Source organism: Pezoporus flaviventris, unplaced genomic scaffold (assembly GCF_033815535.1).
Source record: "Pezoporus flaviventris isolate CSIRO_AGI_PZ_B2104156 unplaced genomic scaffold, CSIRO_AGI_Pfla_v1 ptg000109l, whole genome shotgun sequence".
In the NCBI taxonomy this organism is placed as follows: Eukaryota; Metazoa; Chordata; class Aves; order Psittaciformes; family Psittacidae; genus Pezoporus; species Pezoporus flaviventris.
In genome coordinates, this window is record NW_026892657.1 from 113715 (window position 1) to 131508 (window position 17794).

At 49.7% G+C, this 17794-nt stretch overlaps 1 pseudogene; it reads left to right on the forward strand.

Annotated features, from left to right (window-relative positions):
- The first annotated feature begins 552 nt into the window (after nt 1-552).
- On the forward strand, nt 553-4585 carry LOC133281910 (polyadenylate-binding protein 2-B-like; annotated as a pseudogene).
- Nucleotides 4586-17794: the final 13209 nt, after the last annotated feature.

The following is a 17794-nucleotide window of genomic DNA, read 5'->3' on the forward strand; positions in this document are numbered from 1 at the left end:
TGGGGGGGGGGGGGGGGGGAAGACCCACCACCTGGCCGCTCGTACATGTCTGCTGCCACACCCAGGACTCGAACCCGAGGCTCCAGGGTCACGGCTGGGCAGGGCCCCCTGCCGGCGCGCCCTGCCCTGATTGGCTCCTGATGTGTGAAAGCAGCACTGCGCAGGAAATTTGTATGTGACGCTGTTCCGTGGAGGTAGTGCGGGATGTTCGTGGTCCGGGGGGGAGGGGTGTGCACGGCATGACACACGTCCGGAACGGGTCTTAGCTCTGTGGTAAGGACTGAGGCTCTGGAGGCTGGAGCAGAGGGTCAGCTCGCTGCTCACAGGTAGTGATCTCACCACTGTGAGATCAAACCAGGAGCCCCAAGCTGGAAGGGTATGGGTTTACCTTTGTTTAGGTGAGGTAGGGCTCACTCTGTATGGCCTGGGAGCGCTATGGTGGGTCAGGTCCTGTCTCTCCTTCCATTTTAAATCCGGCTTGTGCCTGTTTTTCCTTTTTCACCCACAGGAAGATGCTTCCTGTTCCACTCTGCAGCCCTCCTAAGTTGGGAAATGCCTCAGTATGAACACAAGACCTTTCAGTAGGTCACCAACTTCAGGAGTGAGGACTCCTGCAATTCTGGGGTCTTGCTGCAAGCCTGCCTGCAGCACTGAGAGCAAGCTGCTTTGATGGCACCTGTTCATCCTTCTGCTGGAAGCACCTTTAAAGCCCTTGTCTGCCTGGCGTTCTGCTTTAGTTCTATGTTAAATGGTTGGGGTTTTTTTTTCTCTTAAATGGCTTTTTGCCTTTCTTCCTGCCCAGTCCTCTCTTCCTGGACACTTCAGGGATCTGGTTGTAGGACCTGCCGTCCCTGGCAGCAGTGGAGGCATCCTGGGATGTGGCAGAGATGGCAGCTCTGTGGAAGACTGTAGATGATGACTTGGACTTGAGCCACCTGGACGGGGACAGTGTGGAGGAGCTGGTTGTGCAGAACCCAGTGAGTGTGGAATCAGTTTTCCTTGTTTCTCTAAGGAAATGGGAAGCTTTCTACACCTCTGTTCAAGTGCTTCTAAAAATTAAAAATCTTGGGCCCTGATGTTAAAATCCCTGAGCTGAGAAGTTGAAACCTGAATTGTCACTCTCCTGCTGCTTAGCTTTCACTACTGAGGTGTTTTTCTGGCTGAGCAAGAGTACCTGGCTCCTGTTCATCACCAGCTTAAATCTCTGGTTCCCTCTGGCATCTCTGCCCATACTGCTTCAAAAGTATGGGAAAGGAAGTATTATCTGTTTTTTTTCTCCCTAGTGGAGCTGGGAGCTGAACTCCCCTTTTGTGGGACAGGCTGTTGTCCTCAGGCTACCCTTGTCCCCTGCCTGGGAGGGAACTGTGGGTGGAGGTGCATGTTGTGCAGCACTGCAACATCCCAGCCCAGATTGGGCGGTGGGATCAGGGTGTCCCTGCTCAGTGTACTGCTCATGCAAGTCTTGGTTGGGGTTTCAGGAGCTGGAGGCCATCAACGCCAGAGTGCAAGAGATGGAGAAAGAGGATGAGCGGATAAAGGAGCTGCAGCTGGAAGCTGAGAAACGCTTTATTGTGAACTTGGAGGGAGGTATGGGCTGTCCCTGGGTGCTGCTGTCCCCTCAGGGCCAACACTAGAGCACAGGGTGGTAACTGGAGCCAGAGCATGTGGCTCTGCCTCTCCAGGCAGCCTGAGGCTGGACATGTAAGGTGGATGAGGGATGGGGTCCCGGGTGTGACATGGTGCTATCCACTCTTAGCTCCTACCTGTGCAGACCAAGATGCAGTAAATTAATTACATTTAATTCAGTTACTTAATTGAGTTTAGTATCAACTGCCCCAGTAGAGCAGTTACCCTGTGGTTTGGGGGCTTTCTGAAGAGAAAGGGGGCAAGGGGATGGAGGAGGAGGAGGAGGCAGAGACAGCCGTGTGGTTATTTGGGTATGCCTGGATGTGACAGGGACTCAAGGAGCTTTATAGTGTGTCAGCTCAGTGGTGGTTGTGCTGGTAGAAGACTTCCACAGACACCCCTCTGCCAAAGGGCTCCCATAACTCCAGCATGGCAAAGCAGCCCTTGTCTCTGCAGGTCTCTTCCCAAAGACAACCAAGAAGATGGAGGTTGACCAGCGATCCATCTATGTGGGCAATGTAAGTGGGAGACCCTGGAGCAGAGCCCATCTCCCTACTCCTGGTCCAGCTGGATGTATGTCTGAGAACCTTCTCACCGGGGGCCTTTCCACCCCCCACTGAAGGCTGGCTGGTCCCATCCCAAATGCTTCTCCTCTGCCCAGCCCAGACTGGGAATGTGGCTCAGCATCTGCCTATGATTTTCAACTACTTGCAGATAATCTGTTGCAAGTGTCAGCTCCCCAAACTACGCTGCTGGAAGCTGCTGTTTTTGTGGCGTTTCTTGTCCCCTCAAAGCCAGGGGAGCTGTCTCTTGGATTTGGGCTTCTAGGCTGGAAAATTCATCTGGGTCTGCTGCACCTCAAGAGGTGGTGAAGCTATGGTGGCATGGTGTGAGAGGGGTCAGCTGGGCCCTTTGTCTCTCGTGACGTTGTGTGATTGCAGACCCACAAGCTGGGGGGCTGGCTGGTAGCACTGGAGGGCTTGGGACTGTCGTTGCAGGTAGATTATGGGGGCACGGCAGAAGAGCTGGAGTCTCACTTCCACAGCTGCGGGGAGATCAACCGAGTGACCATCCTCTGTGACAAGTTCTCAGGGCATCCCAAAGGGTCAGTGGTGTGCTCTGGGATTGGGGTCTTGAGGATGCTGCCCTGTGCTCCCCAGCCTTTGGGAGCAGTGGGGTGCCCTGGGGCTCTATTCAACCCATCCCCTTGTAGGTATGCCTACATTGAATTTGAAGAGAAGAGCTCTGTGAAGACTGCGTTGGAGCTGGATAAGAGTGTGTTCAGAGGCCGTGTCATTAAGGTAAGAGCTGGATGAAGCCCTGGGGTGCTGCATCTATCTCTCCCAGCTCTGTTTGAATGGAGCTGTGTCAAAACTTGGTGCTGGCTGAGCCACCCTTTGCCTTCTAGGTGCTGCCCAAGAGGACCAATGTGCCGGGCATCAGCACCACTGACCGTGGGGGCTACCAGGGCTGCTTCCAAGCCCAGGGAGGCTACTACGGAGGGCAGCACCCGAGGGTGCGAGGGAGGACATACAGGTGAGCGGCTGGGTAGGGGGTTTCTTATGTATTTGGGTCAAGACCCCTGTGTCCCCAGGATGGAGATAGCTGCCCCTTGCTCTGGCCATGCTCTGGCTTTGCACCTTGCATCTGGCATGGGTGAGAGGATGGAGAAGGGCTTCAGCAGGAGTGTCCTCCTGGAGATCTGTGCTAGAAATGTCACCTGCCCATCACGTGCTGTTTGCATCACCCCAGTGCCTGTGGGTTTGGCAGGGTCCTGGTGGCTGGTCTGGCTGGGACATGAGCACCTCAGGAGACCTGTGGGCACCTGGAATGGGGGGGAAGGACTGAAGCGAGCCCACAGTGATGGCACAGCAGATCCCATCCATGCTGCTGTCCTGGCATCCGTCATCCCCAGTGCAGGCCTGGAGCTATTCTCTGGCACACCTCCTGTTGCTCATACATCTGTGAGCTCGCTGTGGATTAGCTTTACTGATGCCCCAGCACCTTTGGCGCTGTGGTAGGAAGCAGAGAAGAGCTTTGGAGGTGAAAGAAGCACCTGGAGACCTGCAGGGATTTGTGTGGCCATCACACTCGCAGCCTGGCCAGTCTGAGCTGTGCCTGGCTTTGGGGGTTCAGTCTAGGTTAGCTGGGGCAGAAGGGTGAATCCAGCTCTTGGAGGGGTGAAGGAGCCGAGTAGCTGTGCTTTTTGGCACAGCTCACAGCTGAGCAATGCTGCAGTGCTTCAGGATGCTGGTTTTGTTGTTCTTTAGGGGTCGGGCAAGGCTGCTGCCTTGGTATTTTCCATGCTAGAAAGGATTGGACTACCCTGGTGATGCCGACAGAACTGAAATGAGGAGATGGGATTGCAGAGATCTCACAATATGCCTACTCAAGTAAAAAAGATTAATTTAATGAAGGCCATCTGCCTGGCTGTGAGGATTACTGGGGAGGCAGCCATGTGCTGTGCTGCAGGAGGGAAGACTGGATCCCCTCCATCTGCACATCCTGCAGGTGTCCCAGAGGAGCTCACCTTAGCTTTGCTTAGGAGATTGCATTTTCATCAAGAACAGTCTTATTCTAGAGAACACTGTCCTCAGGAGGGAGGAGCTCTCCCAAACCATTAAGGCTCATTCTCATCCCATAGAAAAGGGCTGCACTGGAGGGTTTAGTTTGCTTTCTAGGTGTCCAAATGTCTTCCACCCCACTGTGAGGATGGACCTGCCCTGCTTGACCTGTGAAGCTCCCTCAGCTTTGCCAGTTTTCTATGGAAGCTGGATGCTGCTTTCTCTTGCTCATAAGAAGGTCCTAAAGGCCTTTCTAAAGACTCTTTTCTTCTTCAGATCAGTGGAGAAAGTCTTGGGTTGCAGCTCTAGATCTGACTGCTGGGGAGCTTTTCCTTCATCAGCCTCATGGATTTCTGACCTTCCTCTTGGGAAGAGGATGGAGCCAATTATGTGGTTTGGGTCTGGATTTTAGCTTGTTTTTTGTGGGTGTATACCAAACGGACGCTACCACCCGGGTATACGCCTTTACCTATGAGATTTCCTATCTCGATTTATGGAAGGCTTCCAAACCTTGCGTACGCTTACCAAACCAACCCAATTACCAATTTAGTCTTTATGCAAGATGCCCCCTGTACCTTACAGACTATACAAAAGAAAAGAATACCTTTTTATTAGATGGTCCTTGTCTGTTCCGGCGGTGATCCGAATGAGTTGAGGGGTCCCACCGGGAAAAATTCCTAAGTGCCCTAGGGTGCCCTGTCCTCAGCGGGTCCTGCAGCAGAGCAGAGAGGGTCCCATCAGGGTCGCCAAATTGATTTGTGGAAAACTCCAGGAACAAACTCGCCAACAAAGTTTTCAAGAGGACAAGCAGGTATTCTTTATTGCGGCACCGGGAGACACGGGGGATAGCTCCTCCTAACGTGTGTCCCCCAATTGCCACACAAGCCGTCCTTTTATAGCCACTGGGCATACATACGTATTCATGAGGCTACGTGTGGATTGCATCATTTTCCAGAGAGTTCCTCGCATGCGTACAGAATCGTGGTGGTGGTCTCTGAGGGTCGTTTACTTCCTCCAACAATCTTCATCACTTCTGGCAGCCTTTGAAGCATGCGCAGTAGATGCTCATACCAGTTTAATTGGTTCGTTAGCACCAGAGACGTAATAATCCTCCTATCCTCCCACTTATCAGTTAGTTTCACTGTAGCCCATCCTGGACACCTGCAGTTCCCAGATACTCCTTACCCTGTGTCCTGTTCTAGAATGTTTTTCTTAAACTGTATCAACTATAACATTTATCTTATGACAATTCTCAGTATGATCTCTAGCTGTACTCTGCTTTTTCTTCTGTGTATCACGCACCTCAGTAATTTTCCATTGCTACTGTTACAAAGCCATCAAACTTAACATTACTTAAAACTAATTTGAGAGGTTTCTATATTCCATTTTGTGATTTTGTGCCCCCTTGTCTCACTGTCCAGCCTCGGGGAAAATCTTTTGGTCCTCCTATATCGTCATCTAACCCTAGACCAGACCCAAACCCAAACCTGCTTAACCTTCACGGTCAGACGAAATGGGCCGTTCTCAGGATGGTATGTCCGTGGTTAAAACACACTCTGTATATGTGCCAACATGGTGATCCCCATCACAATCAGCAGGTGGGTCTCAAGGGTACCCAAAGGCCATTCAAAACCTTCAGAACTCTCAAATGATGCTGTGAATAGTCTGGTGGGGGAGCGGGGGGCGTAAGGGAATGTCTCCTTCATAGGCTGACAACCTGAGAAGGGGAAAAAAAAGGTGTAATTGCTGAAATATTCCATTATATGCCTTCAAAAGTATAGACGTGTTGACCACACTGGGAGCGCAAGCCAGCCTAGTTTCATGATCAGTGAGTCTATTGTATTACAAGTCATTACCATGAAGTACAGCGAAACAAGAACCTTAGGCCAGGCCCCCCAGCTGATAAGCACTAAACCAGCAAATACTGGCTCTAACTAAGGTGCGACATGCTGAAACTGTGAGATCAAGTGCAAGAACTCTGAGAACCAATAAATCAGCATTGTGACGAGTGACTATTAATCCAAAACAATGAATGCTAATCACAAATACGATTAGAGACACTCTGCTCACATCTGTTGTTATCTCAACCCTTCGTGCCCCATGTTGGGCGCCACAAAGAACTGTCGTGGTTTAAGCCCAGCCGCTATCTCAGAACCATGCAGCCACTCGCTCAATCCCCCCCTCTCCCAGAGGGATGGGGAAGAGAATTGAAAGAATGTATCTCCCATGGGTTGAGATAAGAGCCGTCCAGTAACTACAGCATAACACAAACCACTACTACTGCTACCACCAGTAATATTAATGATAAGGGAAATAACAAGGGAAGAGAATACAACCACTCACCACCTACCGACCGATGCCCCGCCCGACCCGAGCTGTGATCTAACCCTTCCGGGTAACTGCCCCCAGTATATATACTGGGCATGACGTTCTGTGGTATGGAATACTTCTTTGGCTTGTTTGGGTCAGATGTCCTGTCTCTGCTTCCTCCCGGCTTCCCCTCCTCCCTGGCAGAACATGAGACTCAGAAAGTCCTTGGTCAGAGTAAACATTACTTAGCAACATCTAAAAACATCGGTGTGTTATCAGCGTTGTTCCCAGTCTGAAAGTCAAGCACAGCACTGCACCAGCTAGTAAGAAGGAGAAAAATGACTGCTACTGCTGAACCCAGGACACATCTGAAGCTTTAGAGCCAGGCACCCAACTAGCATGTGGGATGGGATGTATAGGTTACAACAATAAGGAGCGCTTTAATTATGTTAAAACAATAAGGAACGCTTTTAGCTTTGTTTAGCTGCTTGAATGCTTTAAGGGGGGATAGGTAACCAAGGAGACACATCCTGTTATGGGATGTGGTGAAACCTATGCACTAAACAAGTAACCATACAAGGAATGAAATATACGGGTCTAAGATCGTGGTTAAGCTTGTGATAGACATTTTCCTGTTAATGTATTGCCGAGAAGTTTCAGTATGTTTCTTCTCCTGGAGAGAAGACCCCGCTGAATAGAATTATAAGGCTGCAAGCTGTAGTGGAAATAGTAGTAAATAAAAACGGAAATGCACTAGGATTGGTTGCAAAGCAAAATACAAAAATGAGAACTGCAATATATCAGAATCGCCTAACTCTAGATTATCTGTTAGCTCAAGAAGGAGGAGTCTGTGGAAAATTTAACCTTAGTAATTGCTGTCTAGAAATAGACGATGAAGGAAAAGCCATAAATGAATTAGTAAGAGAAATGAAAAAGATAGCCCATGTTCCAGTACAAACCTGGAATGGAATCAATATTGGAGGGTTACATCTGTAACAAATTCTTTTCCCTCCGAATTAACGCCGAATAAGTTGCTCCTGTATCCACTAAAATTCCACTGTTTTAATTTAACCAGTGGATCTACTAGGGTAGATTCCCCAGGTCCCTTGTCAGTCTAGTTCCAGTTCAGCCACCAGAAAATTCTTTACTGTGAGGGTGGTGAGGCACTGGAATGAGTTTCCCAGGGATCTTAAGGTCCTTTCCAACCCTAACTATTCTATGATTCTATGATTAGGATCTTGGGGACAATTTTTCAATGGAGATTGGATGACTAAAATTGGAATAGTGATATTGGGAATAATTGGAGGACTGTTGATCATCCCATGTGTAATTCCGTGTTTTACTAAATTGATACAGACAGTTGTTCAAAATATGCAATTCACTGCTATACCATTGGAATCTGAGAAAACCAATCAGGGGGAAACCCATTCATTGATGGTGTTCAAAACAAGGGAGACTCCAATATTATCTGCAGCTCGAAAAGCCATTATGAAATTAGAAGCCAGGACACGAATCAATGACTTCCAAAAAAACAAATGGGGGAATTGTAAGAAATGCCAGAACGATTCGTGTCAGGAACTTGGGAGTGCTGGTCACTATTGTACTATGTCCCCCTGTGATCATTATACCATGTGTGAGATGTGTAATAATGCTCATGACTATGATGGATATTTCTGTCAAAGCGATGATGAGAAAGAAGAAGAAACGAGGGAATAACTTAGTCCCCTCTTTAATCATTTAGACTGTTAAAACAATAAGGAACGCTTTTAGCTTTGTTTAGCTGCTTGAATGCTTTAAGGGGGGATAGGTAACCAAGGAGACACATCCTGTTACGGGATGTGGTGAAACCTATGCACTAAACAAGTAACCATATGAGGAATGAAATATACGGGTCTAAGATCGTGGTTAAGCTTGTGATAGACATTTTCCTGTTAATGTATTGCCGAGAAGTTTCAGTATGTTTCTTCACCTGGAGAGAAGACCCCAGCAACGGGACAGAAACAAATGAAAAGGAGCCACATCGCGTTTCGGACAAAGAAGACAACAGGATTGGCTGAAACTCAAACCCAGGAACTGAAACCCTGGACCGAGAAGTATAAGAGACTGGACCCCAAAAACCCCGGTGTGCGTTGTTGGCAGAGCGGAGACTCCCCACGCACCCAGCGCTGCTTGCTTATTGCCTCTTGATATTAATCAATTGTAATAAAATAATTAAATCAGATCACGGCCAAGGCTAAATTTTTATAACACAGGTAACTCCCAGTTACATCCCGGGCATGACATGCTGTGGTATGGAATACCTCTTTGGCTAGCTTGGGTCAGGTGTCCTCTCTTTGCTTCCTCCCGGCTTCCCCTCCTCCCTGGCAGAGCATGAGACTCACAAAGTTCTTGGTCAGACTAAACATTTGAGCAGTAACTAAAAACATCAGTGTTATCAGCACTGTTCCCATGCTGAAAGTCAAAAACACAGCGCTGCACCAGCTACTAAGAAGGAGAAAAAATGGCTGCTACTGCTGAACCCAGGACACTGGTGCAGTGCTGTGTTTTTGACTTTCAACCTGGGAACAACGCTGATAACACCGATGGTTTTAGTTGTTGCTAAGTAATGCTTACTCTGATCAAGGACTTCTTCAGTCTCATGCTCTGCCAGGGAGGAGGGGCACAGGTAGCCGAGAGGAAGCAGAGACAGGACACATGACCCAAACTAGCCAAAGGGGTATTCCATACCACAGCACGTCATGCCCAGTATAGAAACTGGGGGGAGTTATCCGGAAGGCCCAGATCTCTGCTTGGGTCGGGCTGGGTATTGGTCGGTGGGCGGTGAGCAATTGTATTCTCAATACAATTGAGGATACAATGCTCCAACCTTCACTGGGGCTCCTCCAGCTATGCACACACATGTGCATTCAACCACACCGCCAGCTATGCACACGTGTGCATTCACCCATGCTGCTGGCCATGCACATGCATGTGCATTCAGCCCATGCCACCCTGGGGACAGCATCATGGCTGAGGATGCAGCATGCAGTGAGCTCATACATCCCAAATAGGAAATGTTTGTGGAATGGTGCTTGGCAGGAACCGGGTGTTTTGCTGGGAAGCTCTGACTTCAGCAGGGAAATATGCTGCTGGCAGGGAGCAGTGGTGTCAAATGATGGGAACAGGCCAGTTCTTACCACTCTCCCCCCATCCTGTGATGGCCAGGATGGATGGGAAAGGCCAGGGCCTAGTGAGCATCGCACCACGCTGTTGCAGGGTACATCACTCTGTCCCCCGGCCAGCATCCCACATGCGTGGAGGTGGCCCTGAACCAGGAGATGACCCTGATGTCACACTGAGGGAGGTTGGCAGCGTTGGCTGAGCACCCTGAGCTTGCCCCAGTGCCCACGGGAAGATGCTGCAGGAAGCAAACCCCAGCCACCCTGCCCGGCACCATGCCACCAGTGTTGGCATGACTATAGGGATGGTGCCCCCAGGCACAGCCCCAGGTGGGTGCTGCTCTGTGGGCAGGGGACTCCTCCAGCCGTGTCTGCACAGAACAGCCTGTCCTCATGCCTCCAAGCAGAAACAAGAGAGCCATGTTCACTTTAGAAAGGAAAACAGTGACTGCATCGCTTAGTCCTTACATGCGTATGTTGTGGTTTAAACCCAGCCACACAGCTTGTTCACTCACTCCCCCCCCTTCCTCCCTCTTTCTTTCCTTCCCCACCCCCTACTCCCGGAGGGATGGGGAGAAGATTTGAAAGAATGTAACTCCCACAGGTTGAGATAAGAACAGTCCAGTAACTAAGGTATAACACAAATCACTACTGCTACCACCAATGATAATAATGATAAGAGAAAATAACAAGGGAAGAGAATAGAATATCACCTGCCGAAATGAGTATGACCCAAAAGAGAGCCCGTGCCCTTCCGAGTAACTCTCAGTTACATGACATGCTGTGGTACGGAATACTTCTTTGGTCAGTTTGGGTCAGGTGTCCTGTCTCTGCTTCCTCCCAGCTTCCCCTCCTCCCTGGCAGAGCATGAGGCTCAGAAAGTCCTTGGCCAGACCAAACATTTGAGCAGTAACTAAAACCATTGGTGCTATCAGCACCGTTCCCAGGCCGAAAGTCAAAAACACAGCACTGCACCAGCTACCAAGAAGGAGAAAAAATGACTGCTACTGCTGAACTCAGGACAGCATGTAAACCACAACTTTTGTAGACCCGTTTTTTCACTTTTCATTGACCCAGTAAAACATTGGCTGGGGTTTCACCCTGTCTTTCTGGCCTGGCTTTCCCACTTACCACCTTCTGCAACCCCAAGGCTGTGAGACATTGCTCCCCCAGCCCCACAGCACTGCCACCAGCTTTGATTTGCAGAACTCATGACCCTGGGATGTTTTACGGCAGGAGCTGGGAACCTTTTCCTGATCTTTGGGGAGGCAATGGCCACAGCTCAGCTCCAGAAATAGCCTGGGGATGAAGGGGAAGGCTGAGTGCCCCAGGGAGATGCAGGGTTGCTGGGGGATGCTGCATGCCCTGGAGATAAAGCTTGAGCACCCCAGAGATGCAGGGATGATGGATACCCTGGGGGTGTAGGGATGCTGGGTGCTCCAGGGATGCAGGGAGATGCCTGAGCACCCCAGGGATGCTTGGTGCCCTGAGGATGCAGGAGGATGCTTGAGCACCCCAGGGATGCTGGGTGCCCCAGGGATGTGCAGGGATGCTGAGCATCCCAGGGATGCAGGGATGCTTGGTGTCCTGAGGATGCAGGAGGATGCCTGAGCACCCCTGGAACATGCAGAGATGCTGGGTGCTGTGTTCATGTGCAGGAGAGCACATCTCCCACCCCAGATGACCGCTCACACACCTCCTGCATTCCCCCATATACTTAGTGTGATATTTTAGTGTGTTTTGCCAGCTGGAGACCAGATCCCTCTCAGAGTGTGGGGCAGGTTAGGGCTACACTGGAGACCACAACAATCCCTTCCAGGCACCATGTTTCTCTGAGCCCCAGCTCTGCCCCCAACTTCTCACCATAAGTTTAATGGTGAAATACATTTGCTTGCCCCTCCGGGGTCCTACAAGCATCCATCAAGCCAGAGCTGCAAAGCCCTGAGTGCATGTCTGGGTTCAGCTGTAGCAGTCATCTTTCTCCTTCTTAGTAGCTGGTGCAGAGCTGTGTTTTTGACTTTAGTCTGAGAACAATGTTGATAACACACCAATGTTTTTAGTTGTTGCTAAGTAATAATTACTCTGATCGAGGACTTTTCTAGTCTCATGCTCTGCCAGTGAGGAGGGGCACGGGAAGCTGTGAGGAAGCAGAGACAGGACACCTGACCCAAGCTAGCCAAAGGGGTATTCCATACCACAGCACATCATGCCCAGTATAGAAACTGGGGGGAGTCACCCAGAAGGCCAGATCACTGCTCAGGTCAGGATGGGTATCAGTCGGTGGGTGGTGAGCAACTGTATTGTTCATCACTTGTGTTTATTGGTTTCTTTTCCTTTACCCTTTTAGTTTTATATTCTTTCCCCTTGTTATTTCCCTTATCATCATTATTATTGGTGGTAGCAGTAGTAGTTTTGTATTATACTTTAATTACTGGACTGTTTGTATCTCAACCCATGGGATTTACATTCTTGCAGTTATCCTCCCTATCCCTCTGGGAGCAGGGGGGAAGAAAGGAGGGTAGTGAGTGAGCAGCTGTGTGGTTCTGAGTTACCAGGTGGGCTTAAACCACAACAGTGCGCAAAAGTCCTGCCAAAGGGCTAAATACTACTCACCCCCAATATTCTTAGCCATAGCCACACATCTAATTCCCTGGTGGATTAGGACTGTCCCAGCCATGAGTGCATTTCATCTCCATCCCAGTTTCCTCCTTTGCCTGACATAAGGCTGGCACAGGGGTGGCTGCATTCTCCCATGTCAGTGGCTCCAAACATTCCTGCAGCTGAACCATGCTGGGGCCAGCCCTGTGCACCCCAGCTCTGTGCACCCAGCCTCGTGCACCCCAGCCCCGTGCACCCCAGCCCCGTGCACCCAGCCCCGTAAACCCAGCGCCATGCACCCAGCCCTCTTCACCCTGCCCCATGCAACCCAGCTCCATTCACCCCAGCCCCGTGCACCCCAGCCCTGTTCACCCCGCCCCATGCAACCCAGCTCCATTCACCCCAGCCCCGTTCACCCCGCCCCATGCACCCCAGCCCCATTCACCCCAGTCTTGTGCGCCCCAGCCCTCTCTGCTCCTGGTGGCAGCAGATGCAGCTCACCAGCCTCTCAGCTCCCAGTTATTTTTAGGAGGATATCGGTGGCTAAATCTTGTGCCGTGTGGGCTCAAGGCTTCCTGGCAGCATGTTGGCTGCTACCTTGTACAGCACTTTTGGACTCCACGTTTTCCCATATGAGCTGGTAGCATTGCTGTGTACCACGGACAGGTTGTTCTCAGTATAGGACCACACTGTTGGATGGGAAAACCATCCCAGCACAGGGATGGCTGCAACAGAAGAGGAGATTCCCAGCCCCTTGGCACCAACCCCTGCCCTATTTAACAACCTGCTCCCGTCTGCATCCCCATCTCTGTCCACATCCCCATCCTGTCCCCATCTGCATCCCCATCTACATCTCCATCCTGTCCCCGTCCTCGTCCCCAGTCCCCATCCCTCGTTCCCTGCTCTGAAGCCCCCCAAGGTGCCAGCACAGTCCCAGGGATGCTGCGGAACACTGCACCCAGGGCACAGAGCCCAGCACCTGGATGGGGAGTGCTGCATACCCCCGTGGCTAGCCATTCTGCTTCTCTCTCTTCTCCCCTTATGAAAATTGATAATTAACCTTTTGTCCAAGGGGCTGTTGTGTTTATTTGTTGCAGGACACTGATATGGAAATTGCAGCTGGCAAGCAGCTCCTCATCCTCCTGGCAATCTGCAGCCTTGCACAGCTGTTGGGCAGAGATAAGCAGGTGCTTATTCACAGCCCTGTAGCTGCCTGCCAGGGCAGCCCTACCTGATCGCTCCAATCTCGGTGAAAAACTACTTGAGGTTAGGCTACTGTGATGGAGAGAGTCGATAGGGACTGCACCAGACAGCTCCCCCAACTCCCTGCCCTCACTCCTGCCTCCTGCTGTCCACATCCTCTCTGCTCCCTCCATTTCCCTGCTCTGTCTTCCCTGTTATCTCCCTCTCCACATCCCTTTGATTTCTTTTTTTTCCTTAAAGAATTTGTCTTTGTGTTTCACAAACTCTCAGCAGTTCCCATCTCCCCAGCTTGGCCACTGCTCTCCTTCCCATTTCTTGCCCCTGCCTTTGCTCCCTCATCCACATTTTCCTGGGATAGAAGAGGCAGATTTGAACATCCACGTAGAAAAGCCCCATCCCAGCCACATGCTTGCAGCACCCAGGGCCCTGACTACTTACAGCCCAAAAGGCAGCACCCGCTTTGGGAGGCAATGGTCTGGTTTGGGTTCAGCAGCTACCAGTGGTGTTTTGATCATGTGTTATTGCTGTCACTTCCTTTCACCTTGATTTTCCCTGCACCGGGACAGCTTCAGATGGAAAGGGGAAGGCAGTGGAGTACTGCAGGCAGTGGGGCATGTGGCCATGGGTGCCCACCAGGGCATTCCCAAGCTCCAGGGAAGCATGCGGAGCTGAGCATGAGGCTGGCACAGCCCCAGTAAGTGTGAAGGCGGCCAGCGGGTGCAGCAGTGGGGCTCCAGCTGCCCCTGGGGATTTCTACCTTCCTACCACCCTCTTGCTCTGAGTGTAGCGGTGGTGGTGATGCAGAGGGTTGACCAATGTACAGGGGGGTTATACAAGGGGGTTAGAGGAATTCGATTGCTTAAACAAAAGTATTGTCTGTTGTAAATGCCTACTAAGCAGAACAAAGACACCTGGTTCTATTGATAAGGAAAAGCAGACACCTGATTCTACTGATAAGCAGCTATTGATAAGGAAAAGCAGACGCAGACGCCTGAATCTACTGATAAGGGGGAGAAGCAGATGGTTTATGGCTGGGACACTGACCAAACCCTAAGGCCATATGTGAAGACTAAAAGGTGAAAAGTTCAAGAAGAGGAAGACTCATTTACTTCATCTTGAGACCCCGGCCCATGACCAGAGGGGACACTGCACAGGCGCAAAGGACCTTCTCGCTCATTATAATATGAAGCGGGGATAGGACATGAATACGTACAGGCGTGTTGTGCAACCTTATGAATATACATAACTTTAGAGAATAAATATAGAGGGAAACAACACTGAGGCACGCATGACTTTGAGGAATTATCCCCATGCATCTCAGCGCTGAATAAAAAGCATACCTACTTTACAACTTTAACGAGTTGTGGAGTCAATTAGCGTATCAATTTGGCAAGCCAGCCAGGAGGTCTCTGTCAAATGCAGGACCGGCTGGGAGATGGATATCCTGGGAGCCCCAGACCGCTTGCCTGGAGGAGCTCCGCTTCTCATATTTTTTTTATTGTTGGGTTCATGTAAAAGTTTTTAACGGGTAGCAGTTTAACATTTCGGGCATGAAAGGGTTAATGTAAAAGTGCGGCTGCCGGCAGGTATTTATAGTTGCTGCTGAAGCAGGCAGGCGGCTGTAGCTGCCGCCGAGCAGGCCAGCGTTTGCAGGGTGAAAAAAAAAAAAAAAAGGAGCAACGATGCTGCAAATGTGCAGTTTAACCTGTCTGCTTCTCAGGAACTGATAACCTGGGGGAGGGGGTATATTTGTGTCCACCTGACTACAGGTCCAACGTCCATGGCGACTGCCTGCAAAGTTTGTCAAGCCTTGCCATGAGCTCGACAAGACGAATGGAAAAACCTGATGCCTCAGCTACAGGAGCTGACCGTAAATAGCCCAAGCAGATAGAAGAGAAAAAACGAATGATTGCAAAACATCACTTGGGGGCAAATGAAAAGTAACATCCTGAATATGTGTGCTTGTAAAGTAGCTATTATTAGAGGTTGTGATTTTGTGTATAAAACCATGATGCGTGGATTGACTCCACAACTTGTTAAAGTTGTAAAGTAGGTATGCTTTTTATTCAGCGCTGAGACGCACGGGGATAATTCCTCAAAGTCATGCGTACCTCAGTGTTGTTTCCCTCTACATTTATTCTCTAAAGTTATATATATTCATAAGGTTGCACAACACGCCTATACATATTCATGTCCTATCCCCGCTTCATATTATAATGAGCCAGAAGGTCCTCTGCACCTGCGCAGTGCCCCCTCTGGTCATGGGCAGGGGTCTCAAGATGAAGTAACTGAGTCTTCCTCCTGTGGGTAGGGGTCTTCAAGATGAAGTAAATGAGTCTTCCTCTTCTTGCACTTTTCACCTTTCAGTCTTCACATATGGCCTTAGGGTTTGGTCGGTATCCCAGCCATAAACCATCTGCTTCTCCCCCTTATCAGTAGATTTAGGTGTCTGCTTTTCCTTATCAATAGCTGCTTATCAATAGGATCAAGTGCTTGTATTTCCTTATCAATAGCTGCTTATCAATAGGACCAAGTGTCTGCTTTTCCTTATCAATAGGACCAGGTGCCTTTGTTCTGCTTAGCAGGCATTTACAACAGACAATACTTTTCTTTAAGCAAGCAAATTCCTCTAACCCCCTTGTACAACCCCCCTGTACAACCACCCTGTACATTGGTCAACTCTCTGCATCAATCCCCCCTTTTTCTATAAAGTTAGTAAATTCTTTTACTGTATTATTCATGACAGAGCTATCCATGTTCCTTAGTCCTATAGCCGAGATTAAAAGGCCTTGTTTCATTATGCCCCTGAATCATCCAGTAACTCCTAGGTTGTTTAACCATTCATCCAATCTGCCTCCAATAATTCTAAGCTCTTGCATATTTTCCTGCAATTTTCGCAGTTTAGCATGAATTGAATCAGAATGGACAGATAAGTTCATGCAGCACATACTTTTGAAATCCCCACGACCATCCTATAACAATCTTTGTTACCTCCCGGGCTTATGTGCTTCTAGTTGGAAAGGCTTCTGGTCAACCTGAAAAGGTGTCTGTTAGTATTAACAAATGTCTATACGCCTTTTTCTATCGTTTTGCAAATTCTTTTTGCAACATATTTTCCGTTTACAATTCCAGAAAATTTTGTTATACCACAAGTAATCAATATTAAAACCATTAATAGTAATGTCGTGGTTTAAACCCAGTCAGGTAACTTGTTCACTCACTCCCAGTGAGTGGTGCCGAGCTGACAACAATCGAGGTCCGTCCCCCCCCCCCCACCGGGGCTCTCCCCTTCCCCGCTCCCGGAGGAACGGGCAGGAGGATCGAAAGAGTGCAACTCCTACGGGTTGAGACAAGAACAGTCCAGCAACAAATCACCACCGCTACTATCAACTACAACAATGATAAGGGAAAATAACAAGGGAAGAGAATACGATACCACCGGCCAAGAAAACGAGTTCAACCCGGAAGCCCGTGTCCTTCCAGGTAACTCCCAATTACCCCCCACCCCGGGCATGACGTGCTGTGGTATGGAATACCTCCCTGGCTAGCCCGGGTCAGGCGCCCCATCTCTGCTTCCTCACAGCTTCCCCTCCTCCCTGGCAGAGCATGAGCCTCACAAAGTCCTTGGTCAGGGTAAACATCACTTAGCAACAACTGAAAACATCGACTTCACCAACACTGTTCTCAGGCTGGAAGTCAAAACACAGCACTGCACCAGCTAGCACAAAGGAAAAAAAACATGACTGCTACTGCTGAATCCAGGACATTATCCACCCCTTATTCCATACCATTCACGTCGTGCTCAGATCCCACATTTTCAATACACCATCGCTCTCCCACATATATACATCCATATACATACAGACCAAGAGGAAAAAATCATTTTCTTAGTGCATGGACCAATCCCTATAATGCTGCCGAGTCCATTCGGTCCATGATGTTCAAAGTTCATTCTCTGTTGGGATGATGGCTGGAGGGAAGTCAGGGCCAGTCGCTGGTGAGCTGGAGACATCTAGTTGATGGGCTATAAAAGCATGACACAGCAGGCAACGGCATACAATTGAGTTGACTGGCTGTTTTCCCCTAAAATCAAATCCCCTTGAGGTATACATCGGACTTCCCCATCTTCCCGCATTACCCACCAAGTATATCCAGGTCTCTGAGCAAAAGCAATCCCACGAGTGGGTTTGCCTTTACCTGAAGCAGGAATAACCCAGACTGTCTTCCCCGGCAAATTCTTCATATGCACCACGGGAACTTTGTCCCCCCCTACAATATGTAAAAGTTCTGACTGGGCTGGGCCAGCCCTGTTGGCAGATCCTCTGGTGTTGACCA